At 47.6% G+C, this 24,309-nt stretch overlaps 1 long non-coding RNA gene across 1 annotated transcript in view; it reads left to right on the top strand.

Annotated features, from left to right (window-relative positions):
• The window catches only part of LOC311599294, a 33,453-nt gene extending 9,551 nt beyond the window's left edge, over positions 1-23,902 (top strand). The window contains exon 3 of the long non-coding RNA XR_014779858.1: positions 23,797-23,902. This is a non-coding gene — a long non-coding RNA (uncharacterized lncRNA). The remainder of the gene's footprint in view (positions 1-23,796) is intronic.
• Positions 23,903-24,309: the final 407 nt, after the last annotated feature.

Genomic DNA, 24,309 nt, shown 5'->3' with positions numbered 1-24,309 from the left:
TGCGTTGCTTGGTGTTTGTGTGTGCACCAATGGTAGAAATAATGGGGTTGCAGAAAAAGATGCAATATGTAAGAGTTTTCTAGGGTTCTCGGGTCCCAAGGGACCCTCTACTCAGATGCTAGTTTCCTAATGAGTCAACAGGCCAAGCCTAGTCTAGAGAAACCACCCAAACTCAGCTGGCCACCCTAGAGAAGGCTCCAGATGCTAAAAGCAAGGGAGAGGGGGAGTATTTGAAATTTTGGACATCATTAGGCTGTGTTCAGAGCTAAGATGTTAGGAGCTGGGAGCTGGAATGCAAGAAGGGAGGGGGTGCAGGATTTGTGTGACAGAATCCTCCTGGGTCGCCCTTTAAGTTTGGAGGTGCTCACCCGGCAACTCTTTTCCCATCTATGGGTGCATAGGGGTAGCAAGGGCTCAGTTTAGGGTGAGCGAATCAGGACTTCCCATTTCAATGGCTCCCAGGCTTCCCTCCTTACTTGGGTGGAGGCAGCTGAGGTCTGTAGCCCCATAGGTAACAACAATTGGTGACAATAATAAGAAAATATCCAGGGCACACCTTGATCTCTACAAGGTGAGAAAAAAAAATTGGTAAGAAATCAGCCTGAGGTTCAGAGAGTGCTGTTGAGAGCGGCCAGTTTAAAGGGGAAGAAAATTGGCGAATTTCACTGGTCAATTTCACTTCATTTCGTTCAATTTCGTTCAATTTCATTTCTTTTCATCCGGCACCGGGAGGCCCGAGGCCATAAGGAGGGGGAGGGGGGTGTCTTTCCGGGCAGAATTTCTCTCTCTTGCAGATTTACTTTCTACAGCTGTGAAGAACAGTCTTGATTCTCCAACTTTGACGTACGTTTTTTAGCAGTGGCTAAGGGCAGACATTTTATTTTATCGACCAGCATTTGGTATGAGTAATCAAGGCCCATCAGCGGAGCCTGCAGGCCAGTCTCTGTTGCGACCCAATTAAGTCGGTTAATTCTTTTCACCTTGTATTCCTCCCCATCTTTCTTTCTTTCTCTAGGGGTTCCCCCCAGACCACCCAGGAGCTGGATTGGAGGGGGACACTTCCCCTCCCTTTCCAATTTGTTCTTGCCACAGCAGGCGCGTCTTCGTGGTTACAAAGCGCTTTTCCCTCCCCGATGACTTTTTTTCCCCCTTTTCAAAAACACTTCTACCTCCACCCTCCCCTTCAACTACCAACCCCCCGCGACCCACCGCCTCCCCCCTCTGCGCTCGGGTTTATTTAAACTTCGCCTCCTCCAGCGCCGCCGTTGCGCTCACTCAATGAAGTTGAAGGCTCGGTGAGCCGAGGTGAAGAGGGTTTGGAATCTGTTGAAAAGGGCGTTTTGTGACACTGATTGGGGCGGGGGTGGGGGCAGTCCGGAGAGGACAATGACCGACCAGGCTGGTTTCCCTGCGCTCAGGGTCAGGCGAATAAAGGCGTCGACGCAGTTTAAACGACAGTCTCTGCAAGAAAGAGAGAGAAAAGATTTGGAGTGCGGAGCGTGCCTTCTAAACTTGCGGCTTAGGAAGCGGTGGGAGGAGGCAGTGCGCCTAAGGTCTTCTCGGACAGGATTCGGAGTTTCCTCCCAACCCTGCGCTTTCCACGGAAGAAAGGCGAGGAGAGTTTGGGTTTGTGTCTAAATTATTTCCATGCATAGTTCAAAAGGCTGTTTAGGCTGGAGCCTGGGTTGGCGTCCGGGAGGGCTAACCAGGACGGTGAGACCCAGCCCACATTTGTCCCTGGGGCTTGCACTGTGAGGTTTCTGGAGAGACTTAAAGATGGGCAAGGGTGGGTGGGAGAATTCGGTCCCTTAAACTTTCAAATATCAGAGTGTTTGAAAAGAAACAAATGATTGGATTTTAGAGCTGGAGCTTCTGATTTTTTTTTTTAAAGGCTGGCATAGACGCACACCAACGGAGGGCTCTGTAGGAAAGACAGAAGTTCCGGGCTCTGCATTTGAGAACGATTTTTTCCGCAGGCTGGAGGGTGCGTCGCGCCTTTGGGCGGAGCGGGCACCGCCTCCTTCCAGCCGGTCCCGCGCTGCGACGACAACTCCGCGCCGCGCTAGACTTGAGGGGCTCTAGTCAGCCGGGAAAGGAAGGCTTCCGCGGTAGGCTAGGCTGCTTGTGTTGAGGCAACATCTTCGGGCTTGTTTCCCACCACCGTTGGTCAGGCCTCTGTGGCTGGGGGGTCCCTACCGAGTGTGGTCTTTTCGCTCCACACGGACTCAAGCAGAGACGGCTCGTAGTCGCTGCTCAGCGTTTCTCCTTTGGCTGGGTTTTCCTCTGTGTGAGCCTTACTGCAAGCTCACTACCCTTCTCTTCGTCGGTCTAAATTTCGTGGTCCGGTGGAGCTCAGTAGGTCGGAGTCTTCACCACCGCTCTACCCACCCTTCCTCAATCTTTCTCAGACTCCCGAGTCTCGTGAAACACGCTTCAGACTTGGGGTCCGCGCCACTGGGAAGGATGCGCTCGGTCTCGGCGGCTGGGTTTCTGAGAGCTTCAGAATTCGAAGCCAGCGTCTTGAAGGTCTGTGCTCAGTTTCCACGGAATCTGGAAACTGCCTTAGGGTTGGCTCATTTTGAGCCACTTTTGTCTAGTCAGGCAGAAATAGCTTTGGAATTGGGGTTCCATAAATCTTGGGGCTGGAGAGAGCGAATTCTTCAGTGGGAGAACAAAATATTTAAACCCATCTTTTTGATTCCTAAAACTGATTGCTGACCTGAGAAGTGCATTTCCACGTATCTGTGTAGACACTGCGTGTGTGTGTGTGTGTGTGTGTGTGTGTGTGTGTGTGTGTTTGGGAATGGGGTGGGTATGGTGTGTTCAGAGCCTTGAGGACACTAGAGTGGACTATATTGTTCAAATTAATTAGCCAGTAGTATCCGAAGACCCTTACTTTGAGGCCCCCTCCTCCAGCAGGTGTCGGTGCGGGGCGGACCCCAGGGCTTCCCATTCAAATGTAGATGTACTGGACGCCCCTGGGAGTTGGGAGCCCACCTCTTTGCCCTAATTCTAGCCCAGCTACGCGCCTGTCAGCCACTTCTGTGCCTTTGGGTTTATGCCGCGTCTGCCGGTTACTCTGATATGCTTCAGTCTTTTGGAAATCAATTCCGCTTTTTAATGTTAAAGAAAGCCGCTGGGGAGACGGTAGCTTAAATTAGGCTAGGACCCAGACTGTCGTAGCTAGAGGGTTTAGAGGTTGGGGCTGAAAGGACCAGCCTGAGGTCATCTAGCGACTTAGTCGTGGACCTAGGAAGAAAAGCCAAGGATCTGGACACCCGGAATTAGTATGCCGGTGTCCGACGCCGGTGGGCCGCCGGTTTCGTGCCGATTCATCATGCGTCCTGGTCTCCTCAGCCAGCCCTGCTTGGTGGAGCCGCGTTTGCACCAGAGCGTCTAGGATCATTGATAGGGTGTGTTTGCAAAACCACTGTTCTTCAGCGTGCCCTGGGGAAAACAACAACAACAACAACAACAACAAATAGATTAGGCGGCCTGGAGTGGACCTGCACACCTTTAATCGAAGTGCTCCAGAGGCAGAGGCAGATGGGTCTCGGAGTTGGAGGTGAGCCTGGTAAACAAAGTGATTTTTGGGCCAGCCAGGCCTACACAGTGAGACCCTGTCTCAAAACAACAAGACAAAACAAATCAACAAGCATATAGATTTAGAAGCAACTTCCAGTTGGGCTCTAACGCACCAGGCGATCTCTCCTACCTCTGATCTAAGCACTGGCACCCACTGTGCCCCGCTCCTCCATCTGCAGAGTGTGGGGACCAGTTTTTTTCAGTCTGAGAGAGATTTCACATAGATAGATGACTTAATACAACATAGCCTGGGTTACTTTATTTCCTTCCCTTTCTCCCCCGTATTTATTGAGCACCTGCTGTGTGCTGGGTGTTATATACACCTGATGTTGCAATACTGAATATCTGCCTGCCCTCCTTAAAAGCTACCTAGCTTGGTAGTTGAGAACTGGAAAGACAGAGCAAGTGATATATATACACACACACTATGCACACACACACACACACACACTATATATATATATATATATATAGTGTGTATTTGTGTGTATAGAATTAAAGATGTAATCATCCACTTTGTGATGATGTCTCTAGGTATCCCATGTTTGGGGGGGAGTATGTGATCATTTTTGTTGACATATGTGAAGGGTTAGATATGCATTCTGCTCCTGCTTCTGTGCTTACAAGTATATGTGAATTTGCATATGCTAATGAAGATATTTGTGACTCCCATCAGTGTGCGTCTGCTTGTGCGCTAATGTCCTTGGAGAACGCGGCAGAGACTGGGTGGAGAGGATTGGGATGGAGCAGTGGGTTCTTGGCTTTGCCCTTTATTCTCTTCACAGCAATTGAGACCTGTTTATCTTCTATCTTCCTCCCCAGACGCAGACAAAACTGGGGTTTGGAGTGTGGGGCAAAACTGCTAAAGGTGCTGTGATTTGGTTAGCAGAGGATCAGGCTGACGTGCCCCTCACGCTTGCCCACTCCGGATAGTTAGGGTATCCTACCTGGTCTCTAGATCCAGCTTGTTCTAGACTAGCTAACATGTACCATTGTTCAGCCTTGGCCTGCCTCCCACACAGGATGGCTGGACAGCCTCCTCTACTCCAGTGTGCATAGAGGGACTTGGCTAGCAGTCTTAAGTGGCTTTGGAGCCTCTGTTTCCATCCCCAGGAAACTGTCTTTCTGTGTCGAAGGTGCAGGTGCAGACTGTACAGCCACCAGAGCTTACAACGTAGTCAAGGCTGATTCTTGGCTGTGGAAATGGCTCTAATCTGCAAAGGGAGGATGAGGGTCAGAGTTTGCCTAAAGGTGCTTAGCAGCATCCTGGGTCTACAGGTGGTACCCTGCATCCTCTGTATCCGCTGTAAACCGGCATAGACAAAGTATTTATCTGGGTATTATAAAGAACTTCAAACTTCTAACTGCCCTTAAATTCTTGAGACATCCCAAGACACCGGGCTGTCCATGCCTTTAAATTTCCCTTTCTTCCCACAGGTAGGACATAAAGAAAGCTAAGATCAGGATGAAGGAGAGCAGTCCATGATCCTGGTAGATGAAGATGAAACAGATAGCCCTTAGGTGAACCACGCACTGATGTGAGGGGAGGGGAGTGCAGGTGAGCAAGATGCTGCTTTAACTTAGGGTTGGGGGAGGAGCAAAATCCCCTACCTCCTTAGAGGGGGGAATGAGGGTAGGAGTTATTATTTTGCCAGCCAGTCATCTCTTTCCTGTGGCTGTTGGAGGTACTGGCTTCCTTACCCCTCTGTTTCTTCCAGATAGATGAATCCTTTTGATTCTAACTTCTTGCTGGACTATCTGGATGCTCCAGGCTTTGCCCCACCCTATGCCCAGCCTTTCAAAAAGTTGGTCCTAAAGATGGCCCTGGATGTCTGTAACCATTGTTTCTTGGGTTGGATGTTTTTGCGCATGCTGTGTGTGTGTTTATGCACTTTTGTGTGGTAATAGCAATTCTGATTTATACTCAGCCTATGAGTGCCTGGTAGGCTTTGGTTTTCCTTCTTTCTTTCTTTCTTTCTTTCTTCCTTCCTTCCTTCCTTCCTTCCTTTCTTTCTTTCCTTCTTTCTTTCTTTTCCTGGGTCTTTATCTTTGCATCTACTGTGATGATGATTATCTATATCAGGGGTAGAGAGGGAGGAGAAAGGATCCCCAGTTCTAGCAAGGGTGTGGATTCTCTGTTACCTTGTACTAGGACTTCTCATAGGGCCTCAGTTTCTCGGTTTGAGAAACGGAGCTGGAATAAGCCTGATCCTGCCTTCTTCTCTGGGGGTCAGTGGCTGTGTCTTAGCTCTCCTCTCTCGGAAGGCTTAAGAGTCTTTTTTCCAAACCAAGTTATCTTAGTGTAGTGAGGGTGCTAGGTCTGACTGTGGGACTTTGCAGACGCCTAGGCAGTGCTTGCGGCCAGTGGTACAGTAGGCCAGCAAGGACTGGCTCACTTCCTTTCTAGGTGGTGGTGGGGCTTATATGTAGAACCCTGGGCTTTCTTCTCTATTGCGCGGGGTCCTAAAATGTTGAGCAGGACTGAATGGAAGCCACGTCTCCATGGAGGACTGAGTCTGTCTCCACTGTGAAGGAGTGGCCACCTGGCAGCTTTTGAACTCAGCACCCATCGTGGTCTCTAGAGCACAAGAGGGAAACAGCAGCACAAAGCACGGATAAGAGCCTCTGCCCACACTGGGTTTTCTTCTACACTTCCTAAGCTTCCTCTTCTTCCCTAAAACCCAGCTGGGATGTGAACGAGGAGGGGTCCTGGGAGGCAGAGTTCCTCCCGGAAGTGCCTGGGCCAGGATGAACATAGGCGAAGAGCCATTCCAAATCTTGGGAAGAGAAGTGGGCGTGCCCTACCTCTTCCACTTCACTGAGACCAAATTTGAGAATTTAAGATTTTTTTTTTCCTTTTAGAGGAGGGGTGGGACTCTCAGAGGATAGTTGGAAGAGTGAGTGTCTGCGCCCAGATCCAGGGGAATTGGCTGTGCAGCCTGGCCATGTGATTCTTACCCGTGTGGCCCATCTCCTCTTTGCCTACTTCACAGATTCACTGGGGAAGATTCTGCGTCACAGATGTGCTCCAGTGTCTAGATTGTATTTTGGGAGCAGGATTCCAAAAGACATGTGCAAGCATGTTTGGTAGCAGTTCAGTTCCTGAAGGGTCCAAGGTCTGAGTGGGCTCTCTCCCTCCCACCACAGTGAGAGACACAGAGAGAGTGGAATCTCAGCGATAAAGCCCCTGAAACTCTCCCTGGCAGGGAGCCAAGTGCTGGCTGGCTAAGTCCAGCCACCTGGGGGCGCCACTGGCCCCAAAGTCCAGGAGCATACCCTGTGCAGCCCAGGACTTATCCTGAGCTAACAGAGATGGCCCTCCTAACGGGGCCTCAGAACGACCCTCCTTGGAGGCTGATTCTGTAAGCCAGGAGGGCCTTGCCCCAAAGTAAATGACCTGGTGCTAAAAAGGGATGACCCTAAGCCAACAAAGGTGACCCTGCTGCAAATGGGTCTGACCCTCTGCTTACAGAGATGACCCTACAGTGACCCCTAAGCAAATCCATGCTAACAGTCATGTGCTTGGGCTGTCTTGATGTGTCTCTCTACCTTCCTTCTCAAAGTGTGCCCTGTGCAGATTAGAGGCTCAGGCTGTCCTGGGGGGCCCCTGTATCCTAGCAGGGACTCCCCACACACCGGTAGCACCCCTTCTGCCCTCTCAGTAGTTTCATGGACACCTGGTTGAGAGTAGGTGGCATGGCTAGGTGCTATAGTTCTGGGGCAGTTTATACCCTCAAGAAGGTGGCTGGGGGAGGGGACATGGGAGGAGAAGAGAGTCTTAAAGAGAACCAGCCTTTCTAGGAAGAAGACTTTAGGGACGAGGACTATGAGTACCTTTCTTTGTCTTTGGCGCTGGTCCTCTCCTGTCCTGTCACACTCTCACCTCTACAGATACACCGTCTTTAGTTTTCCTTCTTTCTTTTATCCCTTTTCCCATCCCCTCTCCTCCCCACCTCCCTTGCATTCAGGGGCCTCATGCATAAGCAGGTGTCCTACCAATGAGGTGTGACCACAGTTCACGGTCTGTTCTTTCTTTTTTAAAATGTCTTCATTTATTAAAATTTATTATTCAGATTACATCCCAGTTGTTATCCCCTCACTTGCATCTTCCCGCGCGCCCCCCCCCCACCGCCTGCTCTTTCACCCTATTCCCCTCCCCTAGACCTGTGACAGAAGGGGACCTCCTCCCCCACTGTATGGTTACCTATCAGGTCTCAGCTTCCCCTTCCTGTGAGTGCCATCAGGTCTCCTCACCAAAGGAAAGTGGTCAAATAGGGGGCACCAGAGTTAATGTCAGAGTCAGTCCCTGCTCTCCACACAACTGTGGAGAATGAGCTGTGCATACATTGTCCTTGGTTGGTACAACAGTTTGTGAAGGGCCCCCCCCCTGGGTCCAGATCCGCCAGCCTTGATGGTCTTCTTGTAGGGTTCCTGGACCCTCTGTCTTCCCATTCTCCCCTACTACTTTCACCTGGAGTCCCGTAGCAAGTCCCAGCATCTGTCCCAATCCCCCACTGAGTGAAGACTCTAAGAAGACACCCATGGTGGGCTAGTGTCCAATTATAAGTGAGTATAAACCATGTGTATCTTTCTGGGTCTGGGTTGACTCACTCAGCACGATCATTTCTAATTCCATCCATTTGCCTGCAAATTCTAAGATTTCCTTGTTTTTAAAAGCTGAGTAATATTCTATAGTGTAAATAAATGTACCACAGTTTCTTTATCCATTCTTCGACTGATGGACATCTAGGCTTTTCTAGATTCTGGCTATTTCGAATAAGGCTGCTATGAACATAGTTGAGCATATGTCCTTGTTGTGTGGTGGAGCATCTTTTGGGTGTATTCCAAGGAGTGGAATAGCTGGGTCCTGAGGTAGAGTTTCCCCCAATTTTCTGAGAAACTATCAGATTGATTTCCAAAGTGGTTGTACAAGTTTGCACTCACACCAGCACATCCTCACCAGCATGTGCTGTCACTTGAGTTTTTGATCTTAGCCATTCTGATGGGAAAAGATCTTCACCAACCCTACATCTGACAAAGGGCAAATATCAAAAATATATAAAGAACTCAGGAAGTTAAACACCACCAAACCAAATAACCCAATTAAGAAATGGGGTTCAGAACTAAACAGAGAATTCTCAACAGAGGAATATCAAATGGCTGAGAAACACTTTTAAAAAATGCTCAATTACCTTAGTCATCAGAGAAATGCAAATCAAACCAACTCTGAGATTCCATTTTAAGTTCTTGTCTTCCCAAAGCCCTCTCTTTGTAAGACAAAAGAAGCTCAAGCGAGGCCGCCTTCAACTGAGCTGTGCTCCCATGCCCACCCTTTGGATCCAAGACTTAATAGTCTTTTAGGACTCAGTTTGTACTGCGTCCTCTTTCTTACACAGAATATATGATGATGAACAAACCACGTATGGTTCCTGGCTTCAGGATAAAGGATGACAGCCTAAGGTTATGAAGACAGCACAGAGATACAGAGCCAATTAAAGCTTCGATGTAGCCGGGAGGTGGTGGTGGTGGTGGTGGTGGTGACCGTCTTTAATCCCAGCACTCGGGAGGCAGAGGCAGGCAGATCTCTTGTGAGTTTGAGGCCAGCCTGGTCTACAGATGGACTCCAGGACAGCCAGGGCTACACAGAGAAACCCTGTCTTGAAAAACAAACAAACAAACAAACAAACAAACAAACAAACTGTGTAGTGGGCTCTAACTTCTGGTTCCTGGGTGGCTCAGCCACTAAAGCTCCCCAGGGAAGCAGGATCCTTTTAGAGTTGCACTGTCCTTCCCAAGTCCCAACTGCACAGCCTTCCCGAGGCGTAGCGAGGAGGGGCTCACCTTTCACCCTGACATCCAGAGCACCTTCAGACCCACTTCTTTCTCTCATATCTTAGAGTTGTAAGGGGTAGCCTGCCTTTCGTGGGCAGAGTGTGGAAACCAGCCTAGCTGTAGGAGTGGTGAGACTCCTTTGGCAAAAATAAATAACTATTGATTATAAGAATGATTCTCTAAGCCTAGGGGTGTATCTTTCAATGAGGCCACTAGCCAGTGACTCTAGAGTTATCAATCTAATTGTTCTTCTTTTCTTTCTGCATTACTCCTCTCCCCTCCCCCCATCTTTCTCATTTCTAGTGTATTATTTGTGCCTGGGGATAGCACTGAGGGCCTTGCAAATGCTGGATGGTACTCTATCGTTGAGCCACATCCCTTTTAGTGCTTTCATGAACTAACTTTGGCATGTTGTTTTCTATTCACCACTCTTACCCTGTTGGAAGCACCCGAGAGTGGTAGTTGAATTTTTATATCTCTCTGTTCCTAGCACATGGTGCAAGGTTTCCAAAAGTGTACTGCATTGTGAGGTTGTTTTTTTTTTTTTTTAATTCAAAAACGTAATTATTGAGAAACAATGACCTTTGGTCCTTGGCATGGCATGGTGAGGAAGCTGGAACAGCGCTATGCAGCCAGAGTTGCACGGTGAGCTTTGTTCACACTTAAAGCTTCTCCATCTTCTAAACAGAAAGAGCTTGGTCTGGCCCATTACAATCTAAAGGAGGTCAGAGATCTGTCTCCTCGACACCATCACACACCAGCTGCTGGGGCAAGTGTCTCCAGCATTCCAGGTCAAGGGCTGTGGCTCCAAGGGCTGCGTGTGGGTAAGGCAAGGTGGAAGAAGGAGGAAGCAACGGGCAGAGAATGTAACTTCAAGGGTGAGATGTGGGAGAAAGAGACTGCCCCAGGTTCTCACCCAGCAAGGTCAGGGGTCACCCACAAGGGTTGGAGAGGACCCATCGTTGTTTCTAGTCCTTGCCTGGCTCCTGATTGCTGAAGCAACAGCAGTTCCCCTTACTCCTGGCGGTATACTGTCGGAGACCTGTTGCATTCCTCTCTTCCTCAAAGCCTCTTTGTCGCATTGCCTCAAAAGTCTTGCGAGTTTGTGTTGTCCAGAAATGTGGACACCTGAACTTTAGATGGTACCAGGGTCTATGTGTTTCTAATCTACACACACACACTCACACACACACACACACACACACACACACACACACACCTGTGATGCAGTTTAACATATATTAAACACAGTATGAGTCTAACAATAATATATTATAAAAGTGCTATTTAAAACTTATGGATTGTTAAGGGAAGTCAGGACTCCACTGTGGGAAATCACGGATATGTTTTTCCACATGGATCATAATTTACTTTGTGGACTTGGAATAGCCTGCTGGGGAAAGGAGCTTAGTCATACGGCTCCTTGATTACCCCCACCTGCCATGCAGCAAAGAGTTATTGACCTTGCTGTGACTAGGCATCTCAGATACAGGCTCACAGCAGAGGTCTGGCTGGGTCAGAGGAAGGAGATTTATCTAATGTTCCCCCAGAAAGCTCAGTCTGATGTTGATAGCTTCGGGGGTCCAACTCTGAGACAATAATCTTCTGAGAGGAGAGGACCAAGAGACATCCCAGAGGAAGTAGCATTTGAATTAGACCTTAGTCTGGGGAGATGTTGGACAGTAAAAGGCTGGGTTTGAAAAAGAAGCTCTCAATGAGGGAGGGCATTCAGGAGAGATGAGCGAGCCCAAGGCAAGGCTGAGAGGCCCGCCTGCTTGTTTTCTGTTAGTCACATGGGCTCCCTCTGAATTGTAAGAGGTCCTCAATTTTTCTGTCTTTGAACAAATGAAGATTATTATTCTTTTATCTGTCCATAGTCCAATACTGAATCATCGATGGTGGCGGTAATGGGCATACAACCATTCAGGGGTTCAGAGGCCCCCATCAAAGTTCTTGATCCTTCCCTAACGGATTGCTATTTAAATTTAAATACCATGGAACCTCCTTGGGAAGACTAGTGAAGTCCATAGACCTTCCCCCCCCTCCCCCGCCACTCTAATAATAAAAGTTTTTAAATGCAAAAAAAAAAAATCAAATTTACAGGCCTACAAAATAACAAAGTCTACTGAGATTCAAATATTAAAATATTTTTTAAAATTGCTATATAGTAAGATATACGGTAAGATAGCTTGTGGTGTGGAAGTAATGAAGCAGTGTAGGATGTTATAATGCCTACACTTCTACTAGGAAGACGGAGTCTAATTGTAGACTAGCTTGTACAACGCAACAAGACTCTGTCTTAAAAGAGAAAAACAAGAAACAAATGGGGCTCATGACATGCAACATGGCAGTGATGTTATAGTATACTTTCAAAGTGGTCAACAGAAGAAATTTGACATTGCTGCAAAAACTTGTTTTAATTTTCCACAGGAAGCACAGCTGTAGGTACAGAAAAATACCGACAGGCTCTGTTACATCCATTATTGAATAAAATGCTGTATTTTGGTTTAGATGTTTCTTGAAGTAAAGATAAATTTGTTTTTATGGCCAGGTTTACAGAGCTGTGAATACAAACACACACACACACACACACACACACACACACACACACACACACACACCTGTGAAACCCAAACCCAACAGATTTTATCCATGGGTCTCTTGGGGATTAGGGAATCCCAGCTCCAGGTTCTCTAAACTCAGTAAGGGGAAAAGACAGAGGGAATAGAAGATTCTAGAAGACTTATTTGTTAAAGGGCCATGCCGGTGTCTAGAGGTGACAATTATAACATGTGACCATATTCCTTGGCCAAAACCCAGTCCTATGGCTCCACCTGCCTGTATGGAGTCTGACTGTGTATCTGGGTGAGGTTGGGAATGGGGCTTGGTGACTGCATAGCCTTGACTGCCATAGTCTCTTTGAGTCTTTTGTTCCATTCAGTGTCTAAGTATTTAGGAGGCTGTGTCTTGCTTGTCTGCTACTCAGTGAACGTTGTACCCATACCATAGAGAGTGTACAGAGGGAGATGGACAGGCCTGTATACTGTGTACAGTGAGTCCAGGGGGAGACAGAGATGTTTGACATCACCTGCGCTGAATGGCTTCTGGACGGCAGTGCTCCTCGTCCTGTTCTCATTACTGCATCCAGCTGCAAGGTCCACTCCATGCAGGCAGCCCACTCAGGACAGCCCTGGCTTCTGGCTGGCCAGAGACCACCAGATGGAGACCCGTCCAGTCGATTGACTCATTTCCTACTTACAGCTCTTTCTCTTTGCTAGATTCCCAGGGAAATGCTGTTCTGTGGAACGGAAACCACGGGGTCAGGAAAGAGCCCTCATGATCATGTGTGGAAGGCAGAGGAATAAACTCAAATGGGCTGATCTCTCTATTCAGGGTAACCTGTGTTCACTTATGGACGCCACGGCTTAAATCAAACAGTGCTTGGCATGTAGTTGGTATGCAGGGAGTAAGTGTTGTACTGAAAGTCTGAATGGACGGCTTTCTTGCCCTGGGGGTCTCTTGTCCTCTTGTTTAGTTCTGTTTTCCTTCTCTCAGCACCCACATGCAGGCTGGTAATCCTGCCCTACCAGCCAACAGGGCCTGTGTGGAAAGAGGTAGGCCACAGAGCACACACGAAGAGTGACAACGGTAAAATGTAACTGAGCCATTTCCTCACGGCTCAGATCATCTCCTCCTGGCAGTCTGGGTCAATGTGGAGGCACACACACATCGCTAGAGAGAGCTTTCCAACCCTTGTGCTCGCGATGCCGTGAGATGCGTCTGAGCCATGGTTTTCCTGATAAGACTTGGTGAAAACCCCATGGCTGTCGTAGGGTTGCACCATCACCAGGAGCAGTGTTATGTTTCCACAGGGACTTAAACTAGGTCTCTGCATCACAGTTGTGGTGTCCCTTCCCAGGTGTATCTGCCTGTTCTCTCTCCCAGCAGCTTCTTGCTGCCCCAAGGTCACCACCAGGCTCCTTTGGCAGGGTTTTGGTGGTTTGATATGGAGGGTGACCACCCTCCAAAACTCGGCCTGGGTTCTAGGAGAGTTTCAGTCTTTCTTTTTTTTAGGCAGACTCACACTATGTAGCTCAGGTCTGCCTCACAATCTTCTGGCTAGTTTCCATTCTTCACCCCTGTTGCAGCCCTGGGTCTCCTGGACGTGTTTTCACCCGTCTAACTCAGAGCTTCTGTCTGCTCTCTTTTGTTGCCCAGTTTATCTTTCAGGCCTAGCTCTAGGGCTAGTGGGAAACTCCTTGTGTGTGACAGACTGTCCAAGCCTCCAAAGGAAGGAGGGGGGGGGTCTATCTTGGCTCAGGATCACTCTGTTATCCAACCCTCCGGAGCCACCTGAGTGCCTCCCCACCCCTCTGAAAGTGGTCTAAGGCTGTTCCGGGCCTTCATGGGCCAGGGAAGCTGCACTCTCCTCTGACCCTTAGTGGCTTAGTCTCCAGTGCTCTGGGCTGCTTCCGTGTTGGTGAAATATCCCTGACTCCATCGCCTTCTGGGTGCATAGGGGGCAGTTTCTTCCCTTCACTGATGGCTTTGCCCACTTCATTCTCTTCACTTGGCCTCTGCCCCCGCTCTCATCTTCCCGTTGCTCCATCAGCGAAGATGGTGTGGGAGCAAGGCTCCTGGGACACGGGGATGTGTTTGCTCTGGGGGCTAGGTGGAAGGAGGCTTTATTCTGTAAACTTGGTGAGGAGATGTTCTACAACAGAGCTAATGTGCTGGGTCTGCCACTGCTGTGTTCAGCTACACGAAGACGGATATGCCCACTTGGTCTCTACCACCCAGGGGTTTAGGTAGACACACCAACCTGCAAGCAAATGGATGCAAGCACATGTGAGTGACAGCTGCCTTAATACAAGTCATGACAAAGCAGGTTGGATTTTTACATGCTTTCCCTAATAAAGAGTTGAAGATATGAGTAATTTTCTGATGAGTTACTACATGGAAGAGAATATATTTCCTGTGACTGTATCTGAGCTGGCATTACTAGCCGTCATCACTTTCAAATACAGAATCCCCCCAGCCATACTCTCTGTGGCGTTGTGAGTGGGTGACACAAGCTGTGGGAATGGGGTGAGGTCAGTAATTTGTGGTGCACATGGTGTGTATTAACAGGTATGTCTTTAAGAGAGGACTGTGATGGTTTTATGATGGAGTCTGCACTTGTATGTGTGCACGAATGTGTATGTGTGTGTGTGTTTTTGTGCAGACCCCTGTGTGTGTAAGTGTGTGTGTGTGTGTGTGTGTGTGCATGCACACGGAGTCTGTAAATGATGATGCGTTTGGTGAGTGCACGTATGTGTACACACCCAGGGCTAGTAGGAGAGGTGTGCAGGCGTGCGGAGCAGTGGAGAGACTGGCAGCCTGGCTCTTGGGGGAGACACTCATGTATGAAGAGCGGCTGCTAGAAAGCAGCTGCTTAACAACTTGAGCATCAAATTATAGCCCACGTGGACAGAGGTGTCAGCGGTCGCTGGTTGCTGTAAATACTTCAGTGCAATTGACAACAGCTTGTGGAGGGCTAAGTGAGATGGGGAGGGGGCAGAGGGAGGGCCAGTGCCTCCCATAGGGACCCTCTGCCTGGCAGTCCTGCCTCTGCTGAATGCACCGCTGGCGGGGTGAGATCACGGACAGAGAGCAGTAGTCTGTAACAGGGTGGGTTTCAGAGCTGGACTTGTTCAAAATAACTCAGATGGGAAAATTTGGGCAAATGACTTAAGCACTCTCTGCCTCTGTTTCCCTATCTGAGAAACAACAACAGAGATAATAGCCTGTGAGATTTTTTTTTCTTTGTGAGGAATTATGGGAACTTTTTTTTTTCATCTACAAGCGCACGTTGCAATGCTACAGATATTAGCCTCTCTCATCTTGTGTGGGATAATGCATGGGAATTAGCACGGTGCCTCTCACATAGGAAAGCCTCAATAAATGTTAGCTAATGTCCTTAGCCTATTGCTACTGCTATTGTCCTCATAATCTTGGGCCCATAGCTGGAAACACCACACGCCTTCCAAATACGCATGGAAAAAAAAAAAGACTTCCCAGAGGGCAACCAGTTGGGTCTTTGTGGGTTTTTCAGAGAAGATGTTTTTAGTCTCCAGTCTTTTCAGGGAATCCTGCTGGACAGGATCTGAGGCTGAGAGAGCGTGCCCCGGGAGCTCCATCCGCCTGCCTTCATTAGAGCCTTGGCCGTGGTTTTGAAAAGTCATGTGTAAATGGATTTCTGCAAACAATTCCATTTCAAATGCACTCACAAGGCTAAGGGCTTAAAGGGACCCCATGGTGAATTCTTTTGTAAAGAAAGGAATTTCCGGGGCCTATCTATTTTTTTTTTAAAGTGCAGATATTTATAAAATACCCCAGATTTCTTGAGCACCTACTACGTGCCGAGTGCTCATTGGTTATTTACTGACAGTCCACAGCAAGCCTATAGGGCAGCCTTTGAGTTATAGAAGAAAAAAAGATAGATGCCGAGAGAGTGGCGCACACCTCTGCACCCGCAGCTGGCCCAGCTCCTACACAAGCTCACAATCCTCCTGCTGGGCGGGCTCTGCTTCACTCACCTTCCCTTCCTACTCTTAACCCTTGGTCTTCTCCACACACAGGAATCTTTATTTTGCATACACTCCAAAGATCTCTAAATCCACTTTTGTCCACTCCATGATCACCCAACCCTCAGAAGCTTAACAGCCGGAACCGCAGCTCTGGACTCCTTCAAAGCCGTTAGTGTTATGGTTGTTTTTCAGTGCCGGGCATCAAATTTAGGGCTTTGTGAATGCTAGGCAAGCGCTAGCATCCCTAGGTCTTGTTTTTGTTTGTTTGTTTGTTTTAAGCTTTAAAAGAACATTTTAATTGTTCTAAGCATTAAGTGTGTGTGTGTGTGTGTGTGTGTGTGTGTATGTGTGTGTGTGTGTGTGTGTTCATGAGTGCATTGTCTGCAGATGCCAGAAGAGGGTATCAGATTCCCTGGAACTGGAATTACAAGTAGTTGTGAGCGGTCCTAGTGGGAGCTGGGGACCAAATTCCAATCCTAGGTAAGAGCTGTGCTTGCTCTTAACTGCTAAGTCATCTCTCCAGCCACTTGATGTTTGAGAAAAGATATGGTTGCTACCTAGGCTGGCCTCGAACTCACAGTCTCCCTGACTCTGCCTCGTGGGTGTTGGAGACTTTGATTGTGCCGTTGTCTGGTGGAATTAATTTCACAGGAACATTTCCAAGTAGTACAATGACGTCTCTACCCATCGCTTAGATACCCATCGTTGGGATTTTGTTAATGTATCCTCCACTTTCCTGAGAGCCATTTAATTTTGTAAGGCAGGGTTTGGTGTTCCGCTGCAATGGGATCCTGATGACCTCTGAACTGTGCCAGTGAAGGGTTTGTTTTACTCAGAAGGGCTAGACCTGTGGGTGCATATTGGACAGATGCCCCTTTAAAAACATGTATGGAGAATTACTGCCTAAACCAACAAACACAGCCAATGGACCATGGACGGGGACTTCTGGTACCACAAGCCAAAAAAAAAAAAAAAAGTTGTTTTCTTTGTAAGTTAATCATCTCAGGTATTTCTTACAGTAATGGAAAGCTCACTAATACATTGCTTTTATTGCTGGGTCTGTGTTCAGTGTTTCCTGCTCAGACTTGGGGGAGGAGGGTGCTTTAAAGAAAGCCATGTTTTCTACAATCTCTGTTCCTTCTGCTCACAACAATAATTGTGAAAATGGCAATAATGACATTTATGATCCTCTCTGCAACTTTCCATCTTCCACAAGGACTCCTTTCTTGATGCTCTCAGGAGCAGTCGTGCGTTCCAATGGTTAGTCTTTGGGTTTTGAGTTTACCCATGTGAAGTCTTTCCTGGAGCCGTAGTATCTTATATGTGCTTGGCCGGGAGACACAGAAGTCCCTTCATTGTGGAGACGTTTCCGTGTGGCCGCAGCTCTGGTGGATGAGTATCAAGCCTTCCCTGCTTATAAGAACTGGGTGAGGTCGTTCCAAGCACAGGTCTACAGAGGATGGTGAATCCTCGAACCAAGACGCCTGCCCTTTTGACGTGGGGCCAGGTGAAGCTCTGCATCCATCAATACGTGGCTTTGAAAGTAACTGGCCACGTAGGCAAGGACACACCACTCCGCCATTTCCTTAAGGTCTTCACATGGGGACTTCATAGAAGAGTCTTGCAGTGCTAGAGAGCCAAATCATACTCCAGCTCACGGATGGTGCCACCACTTGACGATAGCAAAGCCCTTGGTACTTCTCCCCTGTCCACAGCATCCTTTTGGAAACAGGCAGAGGACTGATCTGCTTTGGGGAGCTAATACTCTATGAAAGTAAAAATGTTTGTCAAAAAAAATCTGAGAAGGATTAAATCTCACCCTTGATTATCATTGTCTTTTCACAACACTCTACTTGTCAGAACTAGAGAGCTTCATTTAGCCTTTATCTCCTACATGTCCCCCATAAAGAACACTGCCTTCCTCCCACTTGGCCCTTTCTCCCACTGGGGCTTGTGTGTGTTAGTGAGTGTGTGTGTGTGTGTGTATGTGTGTGTGATTTCAAATTATTATTATCTTGTGTGTGCGTTGTATGTGTTTGTTGTGTACATGTGTATGTGCACATGGAAGGCAAGGGTACATGCCTGGTGTCATCTTCTATTGGTCTCCACTTTATTTATTTATTTATTTATTTATTTATTTATTTATTTATTTTGAGACAAAGTCTTTATTGGTCTGGAGTTTACCAGTTTGGCTAAATTGGCTGACCAGTAGTCCCAGGATATTCCTAGCTCCATTTGACCAGTGCTGGGGTTATAGGGGCATGACTCAGACCTGGCTTTCTGCATGGGTGCTGAGGATCTGAATCCAGATACACATGATGTATGGCAAACACACTTACGACTGAGCCACCTTCCCAGCCCATGCATTACAACAACAATAACAACAGCTGCTGCTGCTGCTGCTACTACTACTACTACTACTACTACTATGATGATAGTGATGGTGGTGGTGGTGGTGGTGATGATGATGATGATGATGGTGATGGTGATGGTGTGTGCTCCTCTGTGGAGGCCGAGGAGGATGCTGGGTGCCTTGCTTTACCATTTTCTGTCTTAGTCCCTTGAGACAGAGCCTTTCACTGAAACTGGAACTTGCCATTATTTTTTCTGCCAGCAAGATGAAGTGATCCTTCTGTCTCTGTCCTCTAGGTGGCCATGGTCATGTTCAGCTTTTAATATAGGTGTTGTGGATCCAAATTCAGGTCCTTATGTTATCTTAGCAACTGTTCTTGCCTACTGATCCGTGTTCTCAGCCCTCAAATTATTTTAAATATAGAGTCATTAATGAAAAGTATTCATTATCTCAATTCCCAGACAGTAAATGGAGAGATCATTTTAATTAATTAATTAATCAATCAATCAACCAATCAATCAATCATTGCTTTTTGGGATGCTGGGGATGGCACCCAGAGCCCTGCCCTTGCTAAATAAAGACTGTCCTACTGAGCTTCATCTTAGGCCAGGTAAGAATTTTTGCTGGATGGAGCTGCATCTCCCTGCTGCAGCCCTCACTCAAAGTTCTAAAAAGACAGTCAAAAGCTACCCAAGAGAATAATTTTGAACCAAGCAGAAAAGTGAAAAACCATCTTCCCCTGACCATAGGAATGACATTGCTTAGCACAATGTGGAGATGTGTCCAGTGATCAGCAGGGCCTTTCTGGCTCACCTGGGGCATGCTGTAGCTTTCACTGCCCTGTCCACTCACCACAGTACTGAGGTATTTCTGCGGCTTGCTGCACTGTGTCACACTGGGCCAGGAGGAAGGCAGGTTGCAGGTCAAAGACCCCTTAGGCTGCAAGGCCACTGGAGTAGGTCAATGAGATTTGACAAAGGGCTACTGTTGGAGAGGCCCTTCGACCTAGTGAGGCTGTGTTTCGAAGGCTATGGTTCGGGAAGCTTCCTTAGAGGAGGAAGTAGGTATGGCTGGAGGCTTTGAAGCCTTTTACTGTCTCTAAGTGAGGGCGGTAGCAGAAGGGAGGGACAAGGACTGCTGAACAAGTTTTGAGCAAGCACTGGTCTTGGTGACTATGGTGGTGCCCCAGCTGGGAGGAGACAGTAGGGTGCACATCTGAGCAGAAGTGTATGTCAGGGCTGTCATTATTTGTGGCTTATAATCCCTTTTCTGTTCCTGCTTTGGGCCCTCACTGGCTTCCTGGTTACTGTGCGTCTCAGCACCTGGCACTGCACAGTCAGTTCTCAGGCAGGTGCTTACCTTCAGTGAGGCCTTTGTAGGGTGGTAGGTTTGGGTGCAGGAAGAGGAGGGAGGGCGCTCCTGGAAGACATGTGGGCTGAGGCACAGAGGTAGGAAAGCATGAACCATGTGCTGAGATCAACGAGGAGCCTGATTTGTCTGGAAAAAGGGGCTTCTGCCAGGGCACTGTGGGCGGGCGATGAGGCTGGAAGGTGGGCAGGAATGCTACATTTTTCCAGGTCGGCAGGGAGGCCACAACAGTCATTCTTTGCAAAAGGGAAGGGAAGGAAAGGGATTGGGCCGCAGAGGAAACGCTGCTGCTGTGTGGCCTGTGGTGCGATGGGGGCGGGTGAGCAAGAGGCTGTGGTCACCTCCTTGTGTTTCTGTCCAGCTCCTTGCTTGTCTCCTTGTCTTTTCTGGGGTTATACAACTGGGAGTTGGGGGAAGGCCAAGGATGTCATTTTATTCCTATGGCCAGGGAAACACACACACACACACACACACACACACACACACACACACACACACACACGGCTCCTAAAAATGATACTTTTTCCACTTAAGTAGAGCCAAAAAAAAAAAAAAAAAAAAAAAAAAAAAAAAAAAAAAAAAAAAAAAAAAGAAAAAGGGAAAAGAAAAAGAAAGAAAGAAAAAAATCCAACTAAAGGTACAAAGTTCAAAACTGGCAGGGTTGCAGGGCTTGGATTTCCAGTTTTGCAGATGGTGGTGGCCACAGCTGGAAACTGGGAACAAAAAAAACAGGTCTCAGAGGTACTGTCCACAGCCTGGAGCAGGCCCCGGGGAGCTGTGGGTAATGTGTGTTTGTCACTCTGGAGCTGGGGAGGCATCCAGGCTGCTTAGACTCCTCTTTGCGTTTAGATCCTAGGCTCAGCATGAGAGCAGCCGGAAGCCTCTGGTTCTACCATGGGCAGGCCGCCTGCTTCAGATGCTCCCTCCCTGGGCAGCCTGTGCTGTAGCTTGGGGTGCATCATTCAGCCTCTAGGTGGGTGTCTTCCTCTCCTTGTGTAAAGAGTGAGAATATGCACCTGCCAGGAGCTGGAGTAATGGTGTGAGCTCACGCTTGTCTGGAAGCACACATGTGGTCACGTGCAGCAAGTGGGACTTTTGGTTTCTATTATTATTGAGGAAATGGAGACAGGAGAAAGATGGCATGTGGTGAGATAGACCCAGCCCAGGCTGGGCTGGGAGGAGAGCTGACTGCCCTCAGCACTAAATGCTTAAATTACTTGCTACTTTCTATATGTCTTGAGTAAGAACCTAGGGAAAGGGTCTCATTAAAAAAAATTATATAAAGCTGGGCGTGGTGGCACATGCCTTTAATCCTGGGGAGGCAGAAGCAGGTGGGATCGCTGTGAGTTCAAGGCCAGCCTGGTCTACAAAGTGATTCTAGGCCAGCCAGGGCTGTTACACAGAGAAACCCCATATTGGAAAAAAAAAACTTAATTATTCATGTTTATGCCCCTCTCTCCCTTACCTACTCTCTGCGTTTGGGTATGAATGCAGGTGTCTTCAGAAGCCAGAGCACTGAACACCTGTCCCCCCATTTCCTGGGTCCCCCAGGAGCTGGAGTTACAGGCAGTTGTGAGCTATCTGACCTGAGTGGTAGGATGTAACTCAGGTCCCCTACAAGAGCAGTATGTGCTCTTAACCACTGAGCCATCGATTTCCCCCACTAAGAGTTTTATATTTATATTTAATTTATTTTTTTTTAAATTAGATTTTAAGGTTTTATGCATACGAGTGTTTGCCCTGCATGGATGTCTGTGTATCACGTGGATGTCGGGTGCCCACGGAGGCCTGCAGAGGGTGCTAACTCCCCTGGAACTAGAGCTAATGAGTGGTTTATGAGTTGCCTTGTGGGTGCTGGGATCAAACCCAGGGCTTCTGCTAGAACAGCAAATGCTCTTAGCCGCTGAGCCATAGCGCCACACCCAGTTTCATAGTTTTATAGAACAATTTCTGTGGGCCAGACAGAAAGCTCATTCTTTTCTCTTGAGGAGCTAAGGGCCAAGTCCAGGGGCCTTGGGCTTGACAGGCAAGTGCTCAAGCCCTGGCTTATGTTTCCAGCCTGTAGCAGACAAGTAAAAAAAAAAAAAAAAAAGATCAATTATATTGCAGTCCAGAAGCCCAGGTTTCTGGAATAATGCATTAAGCAAGGGTTCTGGATAGCTGAGGTTTCCTTATGCTTACATCGAGATGTGGTCCCAGTCCAACAGACTTGATAACTGTTGGACAAGTAAACGTTGAGTGGAAGGGACCAGGGCTGCAGTTCCGAGGTAGAGTGCTTGCCTGACGGGTTGATTCCCAGCACTGGGGAGCAATAACAATGGGACAAGGTCAACATCAGGAAGATTCATACAAAAGCATGTTTGTTTCCAAGTCACGGAGCTTGGCAGAAGGAGGGTTTGAGTGACAGGGCCACCAGGTTGGTTAAGAGTTGTTGAGCAATAGCTCCTACATGAGTAAGATGGAGATAATGTCATATAACTAATGAGGACAATAACATTTAGAAAAGGGGCTTTCAGCTAGGCATGGCGGTTCATACCTGTAGTTCCGCCACTTGGGAGGCTGAGCCAGGAGCGACATGAGTTCAAGGTTACCTGGGCTATACAGAGTCTTAACTAAGAGAATCTAAGAAATAGCAATATAGAAAATGCCCCTTACAATTTTAAATATTAATTTTTTTCTCAACCTTTTCCCCCTCTACATTTTTGCTTTTTTGTCTATTAAATAATTGTGTATTTATTTATTTATTTATTTATTTATTTATGTTTGTTTGTTTGTTTGTTTAGAGACAGCCTTGTTGCGTAGTTCTGGCTGGCCTGGAACTTGATATGTAGACCAGGCTAGCTTCGTACTCAGAGAGATCCTCCTGCCTCTGCCTTTGGAGTACTAGTATAGTGTTATGCTTTTGTTTTTCTATAGTGCTGGAAGTTGACCTCAGGTCTTTCACATGCTAAGCAAACAACTTACCATTAAGCTAAACCTGGAGTCCCTAATTTTTAAGAACATGTATAGTACTCAGAAACTTTTTTAAAAAGTTGGGGTCATGTTTTGCTGTCTAAGCTACAATTCTGCCTCCTGAGTACTGGGGCTATAAGCAAAAATAATTGTTCCTGCATGAAAATACTTTTCCCCCCTGAAAATCATATTTTTTTGAGACAGGGTTTTATTGTGTTTCCTGGTTAGCCTGAAACTTTCTATGTAGACCAGACTGGAATTAATCTTAGAGAAATCCACCTGCCTCTGCCTCCTGGCATGCTGTGATTAAAGGCATGCGCCACTCTATCTGGCTTTTTGGGGACATTTTGTCTTGAGCAAAAAGAAGAAAATTAAAAACTTGCTTAAGGTGACTGTGTATATTTTGAACGCATGCAAAGTCAGGTGATAGCATGCATTTCATTTTATGCTCATAAGGCTTTTGGACTATTAGATTTGTTTTATGGGTGAGGAATCTGAGGAGAGGGCCTCCAGTTGACTAAGGATGCACAGCCAAGCTCAGGGACTTGGGATGGAAAAGATGGGAATCTTATAGGAATATTAGACCTGGATCACTGGGGTGTAGGGAAGAAGGTGGAAGAACTGGCTCAAGATGGAAGAGAGAAGTTCTCAGCTGCCGTGTGGACCAAGTTGTAGGTTTGCCCTTCCGCACCATAGACTCTGGTTATCCCGGAGCCAAGATTTCAGCCTTGGAGATTTCAAAGGAGGGGAAGACATGAGTATCCAGATGGGAAAAGGGGCTACCACTTCCCAATGCCATCTCTTCCTGGCTATGCCCACCTCCTCTACCCCCCAAGCCACTGCTCCTCTAGGGTGCCCAGTACCTGTTCTACCAAGCGCTGGTCACGTCAGGCTTACCAGGTCAGGCATCTGGGTGTGTGGATGCTTTTTTCCCATTTGTATTTTTAGACACTTCATGTGCCTGTGTTCCCTCCTCCACAGGTCCCTCCTGACCTAGTGGAGGCCTACGGGTCTGACCTCTGCTGTCACTGTTGGTGTGCGGCCAGAGATAGACTGATAACCACTCTTCTCTATAAAGCAGGAAGAAGTGAGATGTGCTAAATTTAGTTAGGAAAATCTGTTCCTTTGGCCGTGCAGCTTCCAGCTGAGGTGATTGTGCAGTTTCCAAGCTGAGCTTCACATCTTTGCAAGTTTTGTTTCGTTTTAAAGAAAGTACAAGAAGTATGCAGTTATTATCTGCGTGCACAAGGATTACTTCAAATTCAAGTTTCCCCTATTGCCGTTGCCGTTATTACTGCGATCTCTCAGTCGAGCGTGGCAGCACACATCTGTAATCACCACATTCCAGAGGCTGAAGCAGAAAGATCTCGTGTTCAAGGCCTGGGTGACACAGCATGATCCCGACCGTGCTCAAGTATCTGGTGAGACTTCGCCTCAGAAATTAAATTAAGTTAAATTAATAACTAAGGTATCTTTACCTCTCTCAGGTGAGAAATCATCTTCTCTATCAAGCCGGAAGGCTTTCTGCTTTTCAGATGTCCTAACATATTTGTAGGCTCCTGTCTGGCCCCAACGTCATCCATTCTTCTGTGTCTACTATTCTGTTGGCCAGACAGTCTCCCTCCTTCACACTCCCTGATACCTCTCTCA

This window comes from Acomys minous, assembly GCF_964271855.1.
Source record: "Acomys minous genome assembly, chromosome: 6".
NCBI lineage: Eukaryota > Metazoa > Chordata > Mammalia > Rodentia > Muridae > Acomys > Acomys minous.
The sequence above is the reverse complement of the archived record's forward strand: the minus strand, read 5'-3'. Positions and strand labels throughout refer to the sequence as shown.